This window comes from Benincasa hispida, chromosome 1 (assembly GCF_027475165.1).
Source record: "Benincasa hispida cultivar pf3 chromosome 1, pf3_genome.v1.1, whole genome shotgun sequence".
NCBI lineage: Eukaryota > Viridiplantae > Streptophyta > Magnoliopsida > Cucurbitales > Cucurbitaceae > Benincasa > Benincasa hispida.
In genome coordinates, this window is record NC_143478.1 from 101,569,779 (window position 1) to 101,588,651 (window position 18,873).

The 18,873-nt window shown below is 36.0% G+C and overlaps 1 long non-coding RNA gene across 1 annotated transcript in view; it reads left to right on the forward strand.

Annotated features, from left to right (window-relative positions):
* Nucleotides 1-14,085, forward strand: part of LOC120070308 (uncharacterized) — a 30,516-nt gene extending 16,431 nt beyond the window's left edge. Inside the window, exon 2 of the long non-coding RNA XR_005479851.2 lies at nucleotides 13,887-14,085. This is a non-coding gene — a long non-coding RNA (uncharacterized LOC120070308). The remainder of the gene's footprint in view (nucleotides 1-13,886) is intronic.
* Nucleotides 14,086-18,873: the final 4,788 nt, after the last annotated feature.

An 18,873-nucleotide genomic window follows, 5' to 3' on the forward strand; every position in this document is an offset into this window, starting at 1 on the left:
GGCGAAAATCTGGTGGGCGTCGGCCAGATCTGAGAAGCGGTCGTCAGCGACAGAACCCCCTGCACGAAACGAACAAATCTGCGAAGCAGTCATCGCGGCTGGACCTAAATTGGCGGCTGGAATGAGTGGAAAGCGTTGGGTCTAGTGGTGGCGGTGTTGGCTCGATTGAAAAGGACGGCCGGACAGGCGCAGTGCAAATGTTGTTGTGTGAAAAGCGGCGTGGACGCGACGACACCTCAGGCGCGAGAGGCTAGCGCGCTCCAGCGATAGCATGAACGGTCGAAAGTGGACGGTGACTCGGACGAAGTTGGCGAGGGCTGACGGTGTGGCGTGCGGCTGAGTCTCGGCTGGAGGAAGAGGGTTTCGGCGGCCATTACTCCTTCACGAAGAAGAAGATGAAAATTCTTCTTCTTTTTTTTCCATTTTTTTTTCCTTTTTAGCACGCTTCTCGAGGGAGAAATTAATATATATATATATATATATTCTTTCTTTATTTATATATACATATTATCTCTTCCCAAAATTTCAATTTCTCAAACTTCAAAAAAATAAATTCAGTTTCCAAAATAATTCCATCTTTCCTTAAACTAAATTCAAATTTCCAAATCTTTTCAAATATTTGCTTTAATGAATTCTCAAATAACTATAACTATATATATATTTAAAATTCTTTCCTCTTCCTCTTTAAAATCCAAATTTCAAAATTAACTCAATTCTCCCCATAAAATCTCAATTTTGACATCGACTTAAAATTAAATTAATGCGTCATAAAAATCCAAAATTTTCCTTTAAACACACTAAATTTCAGAATTGACAAAAAGTTCTCAATTAAAACAAAAATGTTGAATTTAATTTTATAACTGCACAGGATGTTACAGTATAAGATTTTTTTCCATGCATCTCTTCAAGACTTTCTCAAGGTTGGTCAAACAGGAGTCATAGTTACTGCCGAAAACTGAGAAATCATCCATGAAAATATCGACTGACTCCTCCAAGTAATCTGAAAATATTTCCATCATGCATCATTGAAAAGTGTCTGATGCATTACAGAGTCCAAATGGCATGCGTCGGAACGCGAACGTACCAAAGGGGCACATGAAGGTTGTCTTGTCCTGATCCTCCGCCGCAATTGCTATTTGGTTATACCCTGAATAGTCATCAAGAAAGCAAAAAAATTCGTTCCCCGCAAGTCTGTCCAACATCTGGTCAATGAACGAGAGTGGAAAGTGGTCCTTTTTTGTGGCCAAATTTAGCTTGCGGTAGTCCATGCAGATTCTCTACCCCGTAGTTGTTCTTGTGGGAACCAATTCATTCTTGTCATTGGTGATGACTGGCATCCCCCCTTTCTTTGGAACACACTGCACTGGGCTTACCCAGCTGCTATCAGATATCGGGTAAACGACACCGGCATCTAGCCACTTCACTATTTCCTTCTTTACAACCTCCTTAATGGCAGGGTTTAAGCGACGCTGCCTTTCTACTGATCCATTCTTTCCTTCCTCCTGACGAATCTTGTGCATGCAATACGAAGGACTGATTCCTCGAATATCTACCAAGGTCCATCCTAAGGCTTTTGCGTTGTTCCTTAGGATCCGTATGAGAGCATCTTTTTTCTCCTTACTTAGTGATGCAGAGATGATAACTGGTAACGTGTCGTTACTTCCCAAGTAAGCATACTTTAAGTGCAACACAGGTGGCTCTTCTTAAGATGGCTTAATGCGTTGTGAAGTTTGTTCAGATAACTCAAGCGGTTCGAAATTAGATTCAGCATGAATTGCGGCGCAATCCTCTTCCAATATTGCGTCGTCTTCAAAATCTTCCTCCTCCCTTTCCTTCAAGGGTTCGTGCAACTATTTTCCCTACAGTTCTTCGATATATTGGCAATTTTCTACATCTCCTGGATACTTCAACGCATTGAGTACGTTGAACTTTACCTCTTGATCATCGACCCAGATGGTCAACTCTCTTTTCTACACATCAATCAATGCTCGCCCTGTGGCGAGAAATGGGCATCCCAGGATGATAGGGATTTCTCTATCTGCCTCATAATCCAATATAATGAAATCTGTAGGGAAGATAAAATTGTCTACCTGCACGAGAACATCTTCTATCTTGCCTTCTAGAACCTTTATTGATCTATCGACTAACTGTAATTTAATCGTGGTTGGTCTGGGTTCGCCGATGTCCAGCTTCTTAAAGATTGACAAGGGCATCAAATTTATGCTCGCCCCCAAATCACACAGTGCGTTCCCGACCATCTTCTCTCCTATGGTACAAGGTAATGTAAAAGTCCCAGGATCCTTCATTTTAGCAGGGAGATTATTTTGAAACAAAGCGTTACACTCGTATGTTAGTGCAACTGTTTCATTTTCTCTGATCTTTCTCTTATTGGCTAGAATGTCCTTGAGGAATTTCACATAGCTCGGCATCTGCTCTAATGCTTCTATTAAGGGAATATTAATATGCAGCTGTTGAAGAACATCCAGGAACCTCTAAAATTGCTTACTATCATCTTTCTTCAGCCTGGATGGGAAAGGTGGAGGATCCCGGCATGTTTCCTGCTCACTTTGCTGCTTAGTGAGGTCCTGTGCTTGCTGTGTGTTGTTGGTTGGCGGTTAAGTTGATTGAGAATTTAAGTCTTGAGAAGCGTCATTTTTTGTAAATAATCTTGCTTCTGAATTAGGGTTGCTTTCGTTATTTTGTACTTGGTCATCATCAATAGTTAAATCAGCTGGTACTGTTACCGCATCTGGTACCTTCGGCGTAATGGGGGCTGTTGTTCTGCCGCTCCGCAATGTCACAGAATGACATTGTTCTTTACCTTTTAGCCCAAATATTCCTAGACTTCCTTGTGATGTACCAGGTGTTTTCTTCTTTAATTCTCTCGCAAGCTGATCTATTTGGTCTTCTAATTCTTTGATAGAGTCAGCTTGCGACTGTCTCATTGCCTCACTCTTTTCAATGTAATGCTTCAGTGACATTTCTAGAGACAAGGTACTGCAAGAGGTATCATATGCAAACAGTTGGTCGCATGGTTGTGTACCCTGAGAATCACTTGGACTGCAGTTCGAAGGGTTGCCTCGATCCTTTTGATAACTAAATTGATAGAAACTGTGGCCTTCGTGAATGAGATTCTCATCCAAACCAAAAATTGGGTGATCCCCCCAATCATGGTTGTGGTCGTTGCCCCATGATTCATCATAAATAGCATATACGGGTTGTTGATCCCATGGGTAGACGTCTGTTGGATGTACCTCTCCCCATTGAGTGCAATCCATAGCGGTCAAATGAGTCACCACGTTAACTTGTGCTACTCCTTGGGACAAAGTTTTCTGCTGATTAGCCACCGTCTGGAAGAGCGATGTCATCATGGTCATTTGCTCGACCAGTGCGCTCATTGTGTCTGTTGGCACATCGGCCCTTTCTACTCTTTCTGGGTCCAGACATCTTACCTCAAGCCCATTATCAATCCATTCGTCAGAATGTCGTGATATACGATCCAAAATGCCCTTTGCATCTGTATATGACTTATTCATTAATCCTCTCTGCAGAAGAGTCGGCAACTGCTCACGTTGATGGGTCTAGACCATTGTAAAAGGTTTCCATCAAGATACTATCAGGAATCCCAATATGCGGGCAGTTCTTTACTAACTATCAGAATCGCACCTAAGCGGTGCTCAGGGTTTCATAACTCTTTTGCTCAAAATTCAACACCTCTCTTCACCTCCTTGCATTGACAGATGGAGGGAAGAATCTATTCATGAACCTATCAACCAACTGTCCCCATCCATGAATTTTGCCTGGCTCTAATGCTTGAGCCCACCTCTTTGCTTCATTCTGCAATGTGTACAGGAATAGATATAGTTTAAGACTTTCTTGAGTTACACCAGGCAGAGAGCATGCGCTACATATGTCTGCGAAGTTTGTTAAATGTGCGTGTGGGTCTTCTCCCGGTAATCCTTCGAATTGTCCCACATTCTGAATCATTTGCAGCATGATAGGTTTCATCTCAAAGCTTGCATTCCCCTCAACTACTGGTTTTGAAATTCCTGGTGAAAATTGTAAAGGTCTGGCATTGCATACTCCCTCATAGGGATGTTCGGATCAGTGGCAAGAGAAACAGGATCTTGCACTGGCAAATCTCCCCTCAAGTTTTCAGCAGAAGCCATATTCTCTTCAGCCATACTTCTTCGAAAGTTAATTCAACCCTGATGAACTCTGCGTAAAGAATATACTTGATCTTTGGGTCCACTTAGAGTTACAGACCACCCCCAGTACTCGTAAGTCGTCAGACTACTCTCCGCATTGAACAGTCAGTACAAAGAGATATGTCCTGCACATAACATGAAAATATTCAACATTAACCGTTAACCAGCTTCCCCGACAACGGCGCCATATACTTGTAACGCGTTCGGTATGTATGATATTAAATGCTCACAATGATGTCTTTGCACAACATTCATAGCCAGCCTTAATCCTAGTATCTTGCACATAAAGCCTGTATCTTGTAACATCTAGCTTAGGTTTATTGTATTTTTATGTCTTATCGCATCTTTACCGCTTTCCTTTATTTTACTACAATTTACATACTGTACACACCTTTTATAAAAAATTAAAAACTTGGTCGCATATACCATGAACATAGCACAATAATCGTAATCACTTCCCTGTGTTCGACCTCGGATCACACCGAGAAACTTGCGGTGGAATTACATTTGGTTCCATTGTAAGGAAACTTGTGACAATGCAGGCATACTACCTGAGCAATCCCTAATTAACGCATAAATAGTAGTAGTATTGCATCATTGTGAGCATTTAATATCATACATACCGAACGCGTTACAAGTATATGGCGCCGTTGTCGGGGAAGCTGGTTAACGGTTAATGTTGAATAACTGTTAATTTTTAATTCTTTGTATACTTTGTTAATATTCAATACAATTGAGTACATATTCACTCCTTTCTGCCTGTGCTTTTTTCTTTATCATCCTTTGTCAATATTTGCGATGTTCTGATCTTTTACTTTTTACATTATTCATTGTGTTGCCATGATGTAATATATGTTTATACTTAGAAACATTTTCCGTACTTTGTAAATTCTGACTAACACTTAGTAATTCTTAGTTTAGCAGTACTTTACCTTTTATCTTTCAAAGTTCTGCTCAAACCTTCTTTTTGAAATTTTTATTCTAAGTGTTTATCTAGTCTATTCAAACAATGCAATGAGGACCTTGCTTATCTTTAAATTTGGGGGTGGGGAAGGTTTAAGCAGATAAGATCAAGAATATGCGATGATTAAGAAAATGCGTTCATTTTCCATTTTCATAAATATATATATATATATAAACTCCAATGTCAGCGCAAGGGAAAATTCCCAACCTGATAAGAGTTTAGTTGTGAAAGGAGCCTACTGGTAGTTGGATGTTCGTATGACACCCGTAGGAGCAAGCCAAAACAAAGGTGGGTTTCCAAGAACAACGCAATAAAAGAGAAAATAAAAGAGTGTAAGAGACAACTCCTCTAAATATCATGAGTTAAAGTTGAAATTGGCACACAACTGTAGTTGGATGTTCGCATGACACCCGTGGGAACAAACCAAAACGAAGAGTGTAATCATGACCAACAATCTCTATTAAATAACGTAAAGTTTGACCACTGCATATAAACATATCAAGTTGTTTTGACAAAGAAAAGATAAACATTATGTTTTCAAAATTAGAAAAGCATCTTTGAGCATAATTTTGTTATATAGAAGAATAAAGTAGGGCTTTGTTCAGAATTAGCAAGGATAGAAGGAAATTGCGCTGTTAAGAAATGTTCCTAAGTGTAACATTCGGAGCAGCCAATCAACGCAAAAATATAGGAGAGGAATTTAGCATTATTGTCTTAGTAGAAGATATGCTTGAGGACAAGCATATATCTAAATTTGGGGGTGTGATAACTTGTAGAAATACAAGTTATTTATGTTGCCTTATCTAGATATTGCGGCCAAAAGATAAGGAATATGCATCGATTGTATGAAATTAGCTCAGAAATACAATAATTATGAATTATTGCAATTACACCCACAAGATGGTAGAAGAGGATATTTTTACTCTGTTTTGCAGGAAACCAAGTCACCGCTTGCGATCACGGCTCAACAAGAAACTGAACAACACATCTCTGTCACATTATGCCTGTCAAACCACAATGAAGAGACGATTAATGCAATGACGGCACAATGCGACAGTCGATCCAGAGCTGAATTTCAACCGCATGCGGTAATAAAAACAGCACTACATGCAAGCAACCGATCGAAAGATGCAGCTGAGCAACGCAAACGCGGAGGATTGTGACACGTGTACAACTAACCGTTGTGCAGATTTGATGGTCTAATTGCACAATAGAAGGAATATTTATTCCTCCATCTTCAGAATTTCCATAACAAGAAATTGGGTCCACACCCAAGAGTCAAAGCTTTTCACCTATAAATACCCCCATAGAATTCACAGAAGATATACTTGATATGGGTATAATTGATACGAGGGCTAATTGCTGCTAAATTACTAAGAGAGAGGCTGAGCTGAGTACTGATCGGAAGAAATTCGGGAAGAAAAGAGACAAGGCCGAGAGGTGAGTCTCAGTGCTATTCTGCCAGATTCTCGCCGCGAAGCTCTATCCTCAGATCCCTACTACCGGTTGAGCAAGCCTGAGAGGGAAACTCATCCTTCCGCACGATCCATCCACATTGGCAAGAAAATCTCCATCCAGATTGGCGCCAAGAAGTTGGCGTTTATTTGTATTTGTTTCTAACTCTATTCATCACTGTATTTCATCTTCTTAATCTCTTCATTCACAAATCATGTATCGAACGCTAAATAATGAATGTCTCGATCGATTTCATATCCCCTTCTCTGTCTATTTCCATTCCTCCGTTTATCGCTTTCTTCATAAAGTCTTCTTAATCCCTTGGTAATTAATATGAATTAAACAAGTAACTTACTCTGTACTAAAGAAATTAGAATGTTTAGCTAAAGCATGCTAGATGGCATATTCACCTGTGAGAGCAGAAGTGAAGATGTCATTCTGATCTGTCGAGAGAAGGTTAAAAGAATGCGTTAACTAAAGCGAGAAGTACTTCCAGAGATGGAAGCAACCTTGCGTTCATTACGTTTGTCCCTATTTCACCACAGAGATATGGGAGCGCGGCCGATCACCGAGAGGTGTACGCCTTGGGAAAAGCGGAACCGTACTTATATCTTTAGCGCAATTAGGAAACTTGCGATGTTTGTATTAATTATCTTTTCTGTTTCTGCTTCGTACATAAGACTTGTCACTGCATTACACGATCTTTGCATAATCTTCACAACCAGCCTTGACCTCAGTATCTTGTATCATGAAACCTATATCTTGTATCATCTTAGCTTAGATTTATTTAACGCAATTTATTTTATTATCGCATCTTTACCACTTTACTTTACTTTATCCCATGTTTATATTTTTGTACACAACAACTTTTATTAATTGAAAACCCTTGGTCGCATGTATCACAAGTATAACACAATAACCTCAAACAGTCCCTGTGTTCGATCTCGGATCACACCGAGAAACTTGCAGTGAAATTATACTTGGTTTCAACGCAAGGAAACTTGTGACAATGCACAGCATACTACAAGAACATTGTTAATTAACGCATATCTAGAAGTAATATCACATGGACTTGAACCTTGCATCATATGCATCCATGCGTTGTGTGACATAAGATCAATTTCTAAGTTACAGTTTACATCGAAGTTTTGGCCTAGCTTATAGAAAGCTATGGGTACCAAGTTATATTTCAGTATAGCTTTCCATCCACGGACGAATGGTCAGTCTGAACGGACGATTCAGACACTAGAGGACATGCAGAGAGCATGTGTATTGCAATTCAAGGGCAGTTGGGATACGCATCTGTCATTGATCGAATTTGCGTATAACAACAATTACCATTCGAGTATAGGAATGGCACCGTATGAGGCACTATCGAAAGACCATTGATAACTTGTAGAAATACAAGTTATTTATGTCGTTTTATTTAGATTATGTGGCAAAAAGAAGGAAAAAGTTGTGTCGACCGTATAGAAATTGGCTTAGAAATGCAAAAGTTGTAAAGTCTTGTAAGCACACCCGCTAACCCCATTGCGATGGCAAAATGGAATGTCCAATTCTTTTTTTTTTTTGCAAGAAACAAGTCACCGCATGCGACAACCACTCGAGGATAAAGAAAGAACAACGCATTATCACCGCATGCAGCAATCGTTCAAGAACAAAGTAAGAACAATGCAATTGCAGCGCATGCGATGATCAATCATGGATGCAAACGATCAACGCATTTGCACCCCATGTGGCAATCATAACAAGATCAACGCAATTTCACCACATGCGGTGATCGATCAAAGATGAAAGAGCGATGCATTCACAAGGACTTCTGAAATTGTACAGCTTTTTTGTTGTACAATCTGACAAATTGAATGTGGAGCAGAGCGGATATTCCCACTAAGCCATGGCAGGAAAAAGCAGCTTTTCAGAGCAGGACTACTAACACAGGAGGTGCCAAGGTCTATAAATAGCTACATCAAATTCAAAGAAAGGAGGCTGGTCTGAAGAGACAACTTAGAGAAAATCTGAGGAGAAAGACAAGACAAGACCGAAAGGGAAGTCTCAAGAACAAGAAATTCATTCCCATTCCCGAAGAGAAGCTCTGTGCAAAGATCACTTCTACCTGGAAAACAAGCCTGAGAAGGAAGTTCTTCACTACATTCCTACTACACGCCGGCAAGCACATCGTCTCCGATCGGGATCCGTGTCAAGACATTGACACGCTTTCCTTATCTGTTCTCACTTTCTATTCATCAACTGTCTTCATCTTAGATACCACATGATGGAACATGAGACATACGCAGCGGAATAAGGATCTAATTACACTCTAATTGCTTTTAATTAAAAGGAAAATAGCATGCAAGCCTACTTAATTAATTAGGGTTTTTTGAAGAAATTACCTTTGAAGCTCCCGAAACGTTTCCATCTCCACCCGAACAAGAACGGACCACCACTAGAGCTGACCTACTATCCTCTAGACTCAGAAGCGGGTTGTGGGACCCAATGGATGAAGAAATCAAAAGAGAGAAAGAGATGAAAAATAGGAGATAAATTTTGGGTTGGGTTTGGGTTTTTATTTTTCAGCCCAATTTTGAAAACTATTTTGGCAAAAGTGGCAAAAAATTTTAATCCAAATTGAAAAGCCCATATTTATAGAAAAAGACCATGCAAAATTACATGAAACAAATTCATAAAAATCCAACACCTAAAATCCACTATCTAAGTGGGCTTAATGTCTCCACTATAAGCCAACACTTAGCCCACTATTTTGTTAGTGGAATTATCCAACAAAAGTTTGAATTTTCCCACTAACTTTAGTCAAAGGGCAAAATAGTCATTTTGTCAAAGTCAAACTTTGATCAAAAAGTCAACATTTTGACTTTTTATGATTTTTTCCCTGTTGACTAATTTTGACCTCCCGAGCATGAATCCACATTCATTTTCTCTAAATTTAAATCACATTTGAATATAAGATCGGTCAAAGTTTGACTTTTCAAAGTCAAAAGTCAACTCTTTGACTTTTTACATCTTTGACCATTTCCATTATTGCCGAGCTTCCGAATATGAATGTATTCATATTCTTGATATTTAAATCACATTTAAATATTAAAGATGTATCTCTAAACTGAAAAATCGACCACTATATCACATATACTTGTCAGTTTCTCTCTCTTCACCTAATTCGAACAATTCGAATTATTCTATCATACTGTTCTAAGTTTATTCCATATGAGCTAGTAGAGGAACCTAATGGACCTATAGATCATGGGCTCCAACGATCCGAGATTAGCTGGCTAAAACTCTTTTAGACAAAGTTAATCAACATTCGTTAACTCACGGGTCATTCCACTATAGTCCCGTAGTTGCACTCCCCTCGCTATAGATATATTTGTGTCCATATGATATAACCATGATTAGTAAGCTAATCCTTCACAGGTTTTTCGTAATCTCAGCTGGGTCATAAAAACCGTTTTACCCCCAAGACTACATCTTGTTTTTTAAGTTCCACTGATCCTCTAATGAACAATTGGTTTAAGGTCCAACCTATAAACTGAACTCCTCTGGGGCCAAGGAGAGGGTGGAGCCCCTTGTTCAAGACCTGGATTCAGTACTAAAGGGAACAACCTATCTACTATCCCTATAATGGGTAGGAGTGAATTTCGTCTTACACCCTATGTTCCCAGCTATCCACCTGATCTTACTCCTGAAATGGGAGGCTTATTGGGCCAGCGATAATGAGCTGCCCTCACCTATGCAGATCTAAGGATAATTCCGAGTGAACAGGAGTACATAGTTAGCTCAGGATTAAGATTAAGTTACCTAGGTCATCAATTAACGAAATAGTCAGTTTTATACATAAAACGACATTTAGAACGTAAAAAGTGACTATTTCATGGTTCAGTCTTATGTAAACTCTTTACATAGGATGCCCCCACTCACATATCTCTATATGAACGATTCAGGATCACATCGTTTGTACTAACTACAAGTGGGCCGCATCCATAGTGTCCCTAGAACAAGGCGCCCAACCTTATCCCTATACTATAGACTATTTTGGCTATATATTTGAACTTGATCCACATTTATGTCACTACATAAAGTTCAAACTACATTAAATAGCCTCAGGACCTTAGTTTATTGGATTCAAGATTACAATTTCAATAACAATTTTATCGAAAAACAAAACAGAATATGTTTATCAATTTACAAACTACGAGTTTTAGGATATAAAATCCAACAGGGATGATGCCAAGAAAGGAGAAAAATTTGATTGTGAAGTCATCGTTGAAGAGAGAAAAACGAGCTTTATTGAATTTTAAGTTGTAAACTTATTTGGATGTATAAGACGTTTGTCTTTAATTGACTTCTTTATTTGAACTTTATTGAATTTTAAGTTGTAAACTTATTTAATGGATTTGTTAGTTTTTAAATTGTGTTTATTTGAATGTATAAGATGTTGTGCACTAGTCAAATTTCAAATAAAATCACTTGAATTAAAAAATGAGGAATTCGATAAACTTATTTAATGGATTTTTTGTGGGTTAATGATGACATGCAGAAATGCATGACATCTTAGGTCTTTTACTTAGAATTATGAAGGTTGTTAGGCAGAATATGTGTCGATCATGATAGGAATTCACAAGAATATGAGCTTGCGTCGATCAGCATGTCGAATCTTAGCTAACCCATTATTTTGTGTTAATTATGCGTTCAATGTTCTATTTTTGTAGCCAATGCAGGAAATGAACGCAAACGTGGAAACCAGACCATCGCATAGATGACCGCATGTGGAGAAACACTCCATCGCAAGGAAAACGCATCGATCAACGCATGGATGCTGCGGTAATTAGCCGTATGCGTCCATCGCATGGGAGTTGCGCTCGTCAAGCGATTACGGTCATCATTTAGAGTTGTGGTGTTAAGCGAATGCGGCCATTGAGTGATTGCGGCTACGTGACAATGCATTCTAATGGGATCAACGCAAGGTAGGTGGAATGAACGCATCAACGCATCTACCTCGAGAAAATCCAAAGCTGATGTTGACATTTCACCTACCATGTCGTTAGTGGCAGAGGTTCAGAAAAGGACTAACACGCCAAACGTTAGACTCAAAGCAGTCCAATTAATGTTGTCGGTGACTCAAGCTCTATAAATAGAAGCCGATGAGCTGAAATTCATTTTATCCAAAGTTTTCACCTAAGGTTCGCCTATGGCGGATCCTTGCGATCCAGAAAAATGTGTGAGAAGACGGCTGAGAGTTCTTCACCTCCTTCATCCATTCCAAGTGATGACTGGAGTTAGATCTCGAGAGAGTCAGCTTCTCCGCCCATCCATGGCACCATCGGCAGCCTTGATGCACATCTGCTGGAAGCAAATCTTTGCTTCCAGCCGGTCATCTCTTTTCCTTTCTTTTCTTATATTGTATTGTATAACATTTTGGAATTAAGAAATCAATACAATATGTTTTCAATGCATTTCTCTATTCCTTTGACTCCATCTCCATCTTCTTGCTTAACATCTTACTTTCATTGCAACACTTAGTGGGATTGCTTGGGTATGCGTTGCGCGAGTATGTAAGTAATCTTAAGATTACTCACATAATCGTGCAACGTATACCTCTCGGTAGTTTACTACGTGCTTCATATCCCTAATCCACATGACTAAGTATGCAATACCTAGGCAATCCCACTAAATGTTGTAATGAAAGTAAGATGCTAAGCAAGAAGTGAAGATAGAGTCGAAGGAATAGAGAAATGCATTGAAAACAGATTGTATTGATTTCTTAATTCCAAAATGTTATACAATACAATATGAGAAAGGAAAGGAAAAAAGATGATCGGCTGGAAGCAAAGATTTACTTCCAGCGGATGTGCGTCAAGGCTGCCGATGGTGCCATGGATGGGCGGAGGAGCTGACTCTCTCGAGATCTAACTCCGGTCAAAGGCTCCAGTTGTCACTCGGAATGGATGAAGGGGGTGAAGAACTCTCAGCCGTCTTCTCACGTGTTTGTCTGGATCACAAGGATCCGTCATAGGCGAACCTTAGGCGAAAACCCTGGATAAAATGAATTTCAGCTCATCGGCTTCTATAAAATAGAGCTTGGGTCGCCGACAGCATTAATTGGATTGCTCTGAGTCTGACGTTCAGCGCATTAGTCCTTTTCTGAACCTTTGCCACTAACGGCGTGGTAGGTGAAATGTCAACATCAGCTTTGGATTTTCTCAAGGTAGATGCATTGATGCGTTCATTCCACCTACCTTACATTGATCCCATTAGAATGCGTTGTCATGTAGCCGCAATCACTCAATGGCCACATTTGCTTAACACAGCAACTCTACAAGATGACTGCAATCGCTTGACGACCGCAAATCCCATGCGATGGATGCATACGGCTAATTACCACAACATCCATGTGTTGATTGATGCGTTTTCCTTGCGATAGAATGTTTCTCCACATGCAGTCGTCTATGTGATGGTCCGGTTTTCACGTTTTCGTTCATTTCCTGCATTGGCTACAAAAATAGAACATTGAACGCATAATTAACGCAAAATAATGGGTTAGCTGAGATTCGACATGCTGATCAACGCAAGCTCATATTCTTGTGAATTCTTATCACAATCGACGTATATTCTGCCTAGCAACCTTCATAATTCTAAGTAAAAGGCCAAATATGTCATGCATTTCTGCGTGTCATCATTTAATCAAAATTTAATTAAAATCAAATTTTAATTAAAAAAGAATGGGGAATCCTCGCGGGGAATCCCCACAGAGAATCTGCACGAGGAATCTCATGGAGAATCCCCGCGGGGAAACAGGAAATGGGGCCCCATGGGAACCCTGTTTCCCCAACGGGGGAAGGGATGGGGAAAAATTACCCCCGCAGGGTCAGGGATGGGGGACGCTCCCCCCCCCCCCCCCCGGCCCCATTGCCAACCCTACGGAGGGTCCTTCCCCCAAACAAGTTGAGGTTCAGTAAGGTTACGCTCAAGAGCAGACTAGAGGAATCGCTCTCTTGTAAAGATATTTAATGTGGAAGCTGAGGCCTAAGGGCCTACCAGAGCTGATGTCTATGATGCCTATGTTATGCTTAAATTCTGGTAGAGAAGTTTTATGTAATTACATGTTTGACTATTTTCTCAGTTTTCAGCTACGCTTTTCAGTTCATGATCTCTTTGTTAAGCATGATTGATATGTATGTCTTTTATGTTTCAAAGGTTAGTCACTCACTGGGCTTCTAGCTCACGCTGTTTAAATGTCTTCTCCACAGGTAGCGGTCATTCCCCAGAAGACGACTCTAATGTTGCTCTACCACTCAAGACCAAAATGTTAGAAAGTCTAAGTGAGGGTTATGTATAAAGCAGTACACATGTATTATGTCATGTAGGGACTAGTGGATTGTGTTGGGCTTACTACTTATGTAAAGTATAGTTGTATTATTGAAGAGTAATGTAGAACTCTGTTAATAATTTTCATTTGTCTTAAGTTGATGATTGAGTGTATATATAGATATATATATGCATTTCAAGGTTCTAAGTCACGTTAAGCAGGTTAGTAGGCAGTAAGTACCGACAAGAGGGTTGGTAACTACTGCTGTCACATCTCTTTAATAATGATATAATTATAAAATTTATGAGATTTTATAATTTATAAAATTATATGAGATTTGTAATTATATGAGATTTTATTAATGTCATGTAGGGTTGGTAACTACTGCTGTCACATCTCCTTGCTAATGTCACATCTCTTTTTAATTAAGCGGGTTAGTAGGCAGAGGTTAGTAGGTAGTAATTATAAAACAATACATTTATTATATGAGATTTTATGACACAAACTTCAACAAAAATCAATAGTAGGATATCTTTAGTTCAAGAAAAGGATATAAAACTAGCTTAATGATATGAAGAAGTCTCAAGACAACGATAACTAATATAGACTTGTCCACATGTAAGTTTAAATTGCTAACCCATGAAAGCTTCAATTGGTTTGATCTTATAATCACTATTAAGATCACATTTATTTTTTATGACACATTTGTGGCCATGGTGTAATATTTTCTATTTGATTAGTAGTATTCATTTGACTTCACTATATTACGGTTGAATGCTAGATTAGTTAGAAATAGAAAGAATATGTTAGTTTTTTTAGAGGGTAAAAGATAATTGAAAAGAGTTAGGAATTAGGGGTTAGGTTGGGTTGGATTGGGTTGAGAGTATTTTTTTAGACTAACTTGAAAATTTAGATTAATTGGGTTGACAACCCAAAAGACTTCAATAAAGTCTTCAACCCAACCCAACTCGACCTTTAAAATTCGGGTTGGATTGGGTTGGATTGTCGAGTTATAGTTTATTTTTTCTTTTCGATTAAAAATATATAAATTTATCTACAACACGTGATTAATAACTAAAATTTCATAAAATTCAAATATTAAATACCAAATATTTATGATATTTATTATAAACTTTAAATAAAGATAACCATCATAACAATTTTAAAAGAAATTACTAAAAAAAATCACTAAATTAATCAAACTATATATATATAATTCGGGTTGGGTTGGGTCAACCCAAATATTTTTTTTAGTCAACCTGCTACCCAACCCAATCCGATGAAAATAGAAAAAGTTTAACTGAACACAATTCAAGAACAAAATTAATCCAACTCATCTCTTAATATGTTGGATAATCTTGATTGTTCAGATTGTCGAGTCATATGAACACTCCTACTAAGAATCAAATTAAAATCGGTAAAAATAGAGGGAGATATAGTTAAAACTAAGATCATGAAACTAAATTAAAACTAACTAATTGGATATAGACAATTTGAGTTTATATGAGGTGTTTGGTTGGAATATAAACTCTCAACTAACTTGAAATATTGGTTTGTTTGAAAGGTTTAAGTATGATATTGGTCTATCTACCCTTGTAATAAAATAATGATGATAATAATAAGTAATGGCATATGTGATAAGGCTTGAAATTTAAATTAAAGTTTTAAGAGAGAATATTATAAAGTTAGTCAATTATCCAATGATGATAACCCAGAATATAATCAAATCACGAATATTTTATATAAAAATTTTCAGAAAAGAATAATTATACTATTAATAATAAAGAAAAATAAAGAAGCTTTGAACAGTGACATAGGAGTAATGATCCTAATAATATTGTGACATTTGCTTTCTTTCGACCATGTTCTTAATCTTATCGGATTATCATCAACCACATACTTTTTATAAAGAAAAAATAATAATAATAAAAAGAAAAGGAAAATATTAAAACTAAATACAAGGAAATTAAAGTCCAACTGATAAATGACTCGAAAGTATATCAACCACATATTTTTCTTTTTAAATAACTCTTGAGAATTATCACAATATTTTCCATCTGACACGTCATTTTGATTTGGCTTTTTCGACAATTGGGTTCCAAACCGGAATTCGAAATTGGGTAAGGCAATAATGTCTAGCCATGCTTGAGTATGTAGAAGGTGGGATGGAGTTGGGATGACTTCTATTTTTATCTTCGATATGCACTTTATTTTTCGTTTCTACAAAATTTTTTATAAGAATCGAGATGTGCAGAAAATTCACGAGATCGAATTACTATTTGAAATTTTTTTTCCATTTGTTTTTTCTTAAAAAAAATTAATTAACTTAAATCATTATTAAAAATAGTTAAATTTCTCACGACATAGATATATTTAAAATGTTTAATTTTCATTCTTTCTATAGATTAAAGTCAGAATATTCCAACTATATATTATAATCTCAACTTTTTTAGGTATATATATATATATATATATGAAATGGGAAGGGAATATATAATCCCGTCTCCATCCCCATTTACCCAATAGGAAGAATATTCTCTCCACTTCCTCCCTTATTTCCTAAATAATTAGAGATTGCCTACCTCGTTTAGAGTAGGATTCCAGTCCAAAGCTTAAATGAACAACTTTAGTCCAAAGGAAAAAATTAAGGCATAAAGTATTTGGAAGATTAATGAATTTGTTGTCTATATTACTCTTATTGTATTAAATATAATAATAATAATAATAATGCCTATCTCCAAATTAAAAATGTGACCAACAATGGAGTTGTTTCAGTATAACAATTGCGAGAATGACGATTGAACTTCTGATCTCAAAGAATGAAGAGTATGTCAATTATTATGGAGTAGTCGTAGAGTTTTTTTAGACAATAATAGGTGTAGAGTTTTGAACATTCTTCTAGTTATGAAGTTATACTTAGACCTTTTATGTTTTAAATATTTGATCTCGAATATGAAATTTTCTATTTAATTTTTTTCTTTTTTATTTTAACTTTACTTAAAATATTGACTGTAATTTAAAAACTAAATAAATATCATCATCAAAATTTATGGACAACTTTAGTTAAAAATAACTTTTGAAACAAAAATGTTTTTAAGTAAATTAACTTTTTTTTTACCTATGTCATGATGGGATGAAATCAAATCTCCAACTTTGAACTACCAAACTATATGAATTAGAATCATTTTCTGATCACAAAGTCTATGAAAAAATTGAGAAATACATTACTTTTTGTCCTTCTAACCATCTCAAACCTCACTAATATTTTGTTAAATTATAATTTTAGTCTTCAAATTCTAAGATTGGTATTTATTTAGCTCAAACTTTGAATTTCAAATCTAAATATGTCATTCGACTTTCAATTTTATGTCTGATAAGTTTCTGAAAATTCAAAGATTTTAAAAATCAATTATTCTATTCTATATAAATTTAAAGTTTGTATCTAATAGAACTCTAAACTTTTCATTTATGTTTAATAGAACCATATATGAAAGAAAAATTAAAAATCCAAATATCAAATTTATATTTTATTAGTTTAAAAACTAAATAAACAAATGGATTAAATTTGTATTTTAACTAAAATATATAAAACCATCAAATAGAACAAAATCTCCCATCAAAGGAGGATGGGAGGGAAAATGATTTTGATTCTTATCCAAATTGGCACTCTGTGCTGTCCTGATTTAATTTGCAAACACAAGCTCCTCCATGACAGTTTTATCCTTTTCTACAGTTATTCTTTGTTAAATATATTTACAACAAATACAAATACACGGTATTAAATTTTCGTCTCACGTGGTTTCACGAATATAACAATGGATTGATATTTTTATATTTTATCAATATTTTTATATTTTTATAGATTTTATAAAATGAATTGATATTTTTATTATATCGAAAAAAAATTTAGGAAGATTTTCAAAAATAGAAAGATAAGGAAAATTATTTACACAAAATAGCAAAATTTTAATCTTTCTTAGATAGAGGCGGATAGAATTCTTTCAATGTCTACTAGTATTTTTTTTTTTTTTTTTGTTATTTCTATAAATAGTTTGACATTATTTCTATTTAGGAAAGTTCTGAAATTTTTAAATATAAAAAACAAGTAACTAAATGTCACTCGTATAAACATTTTAATTGGTATAAAAAAAACATGTAATATTTATTTATTAAGTTAAATAATTTATTTGAATGTTTTGTTATTATAATTTTTGGGTCTTTTTAAATATAAAAATATTTAAAAATATTTATACTTCATAACAAAAAGTTCTAAAAGGAACTTTTTGCTATAAAGTGTAAATATTTTTAGGATTTTTCAATTTATAAGAATTTTCCTATAATTTTTCTGCAAATATTTATCAATATTGATCGACATTTTATCAATATTTCTAATAATATTTATGTAAAATTGAGACATCCACATTTTCGTCAACATCCACATTTTAAATCTTACACGAATATAACAATGGTTAAATTGTTTTGAAAAGTTAAGGCCCCGCTTGGTACCATTTTATTTTATTTTATTTTATTGAAAATTAAGTCTATATCATTCACATTTCTTACCATGATTTACATATTTTTAACATAATGGTTCAATTCTAAGCCAAATTCCAAAGATATAAACAACTTTTTGAAAGCTACTTTTTTTAGTTCTCAAAATTTGGCTTTATTTTTTAAATCATTGGTGAAAAGTAGATAACAAAGGAAGAAATTTGGAGATAAAAGTAGTAACCATAGACTTAATTTTCAAAAACAAAAACAAAAAACAAAATGGTTACTAAATGGGACTAAATCTTTAAAGTTTGAAATTTTTCTTGTATGGGCAAAAAAGGAACCAAGTAAAAATTTATCATTTCAATAATTATTTCACAATTCAATGGTATTTTTTTAGATAATTAATCGAATAATATAAAAGTTATGGGAAAGGA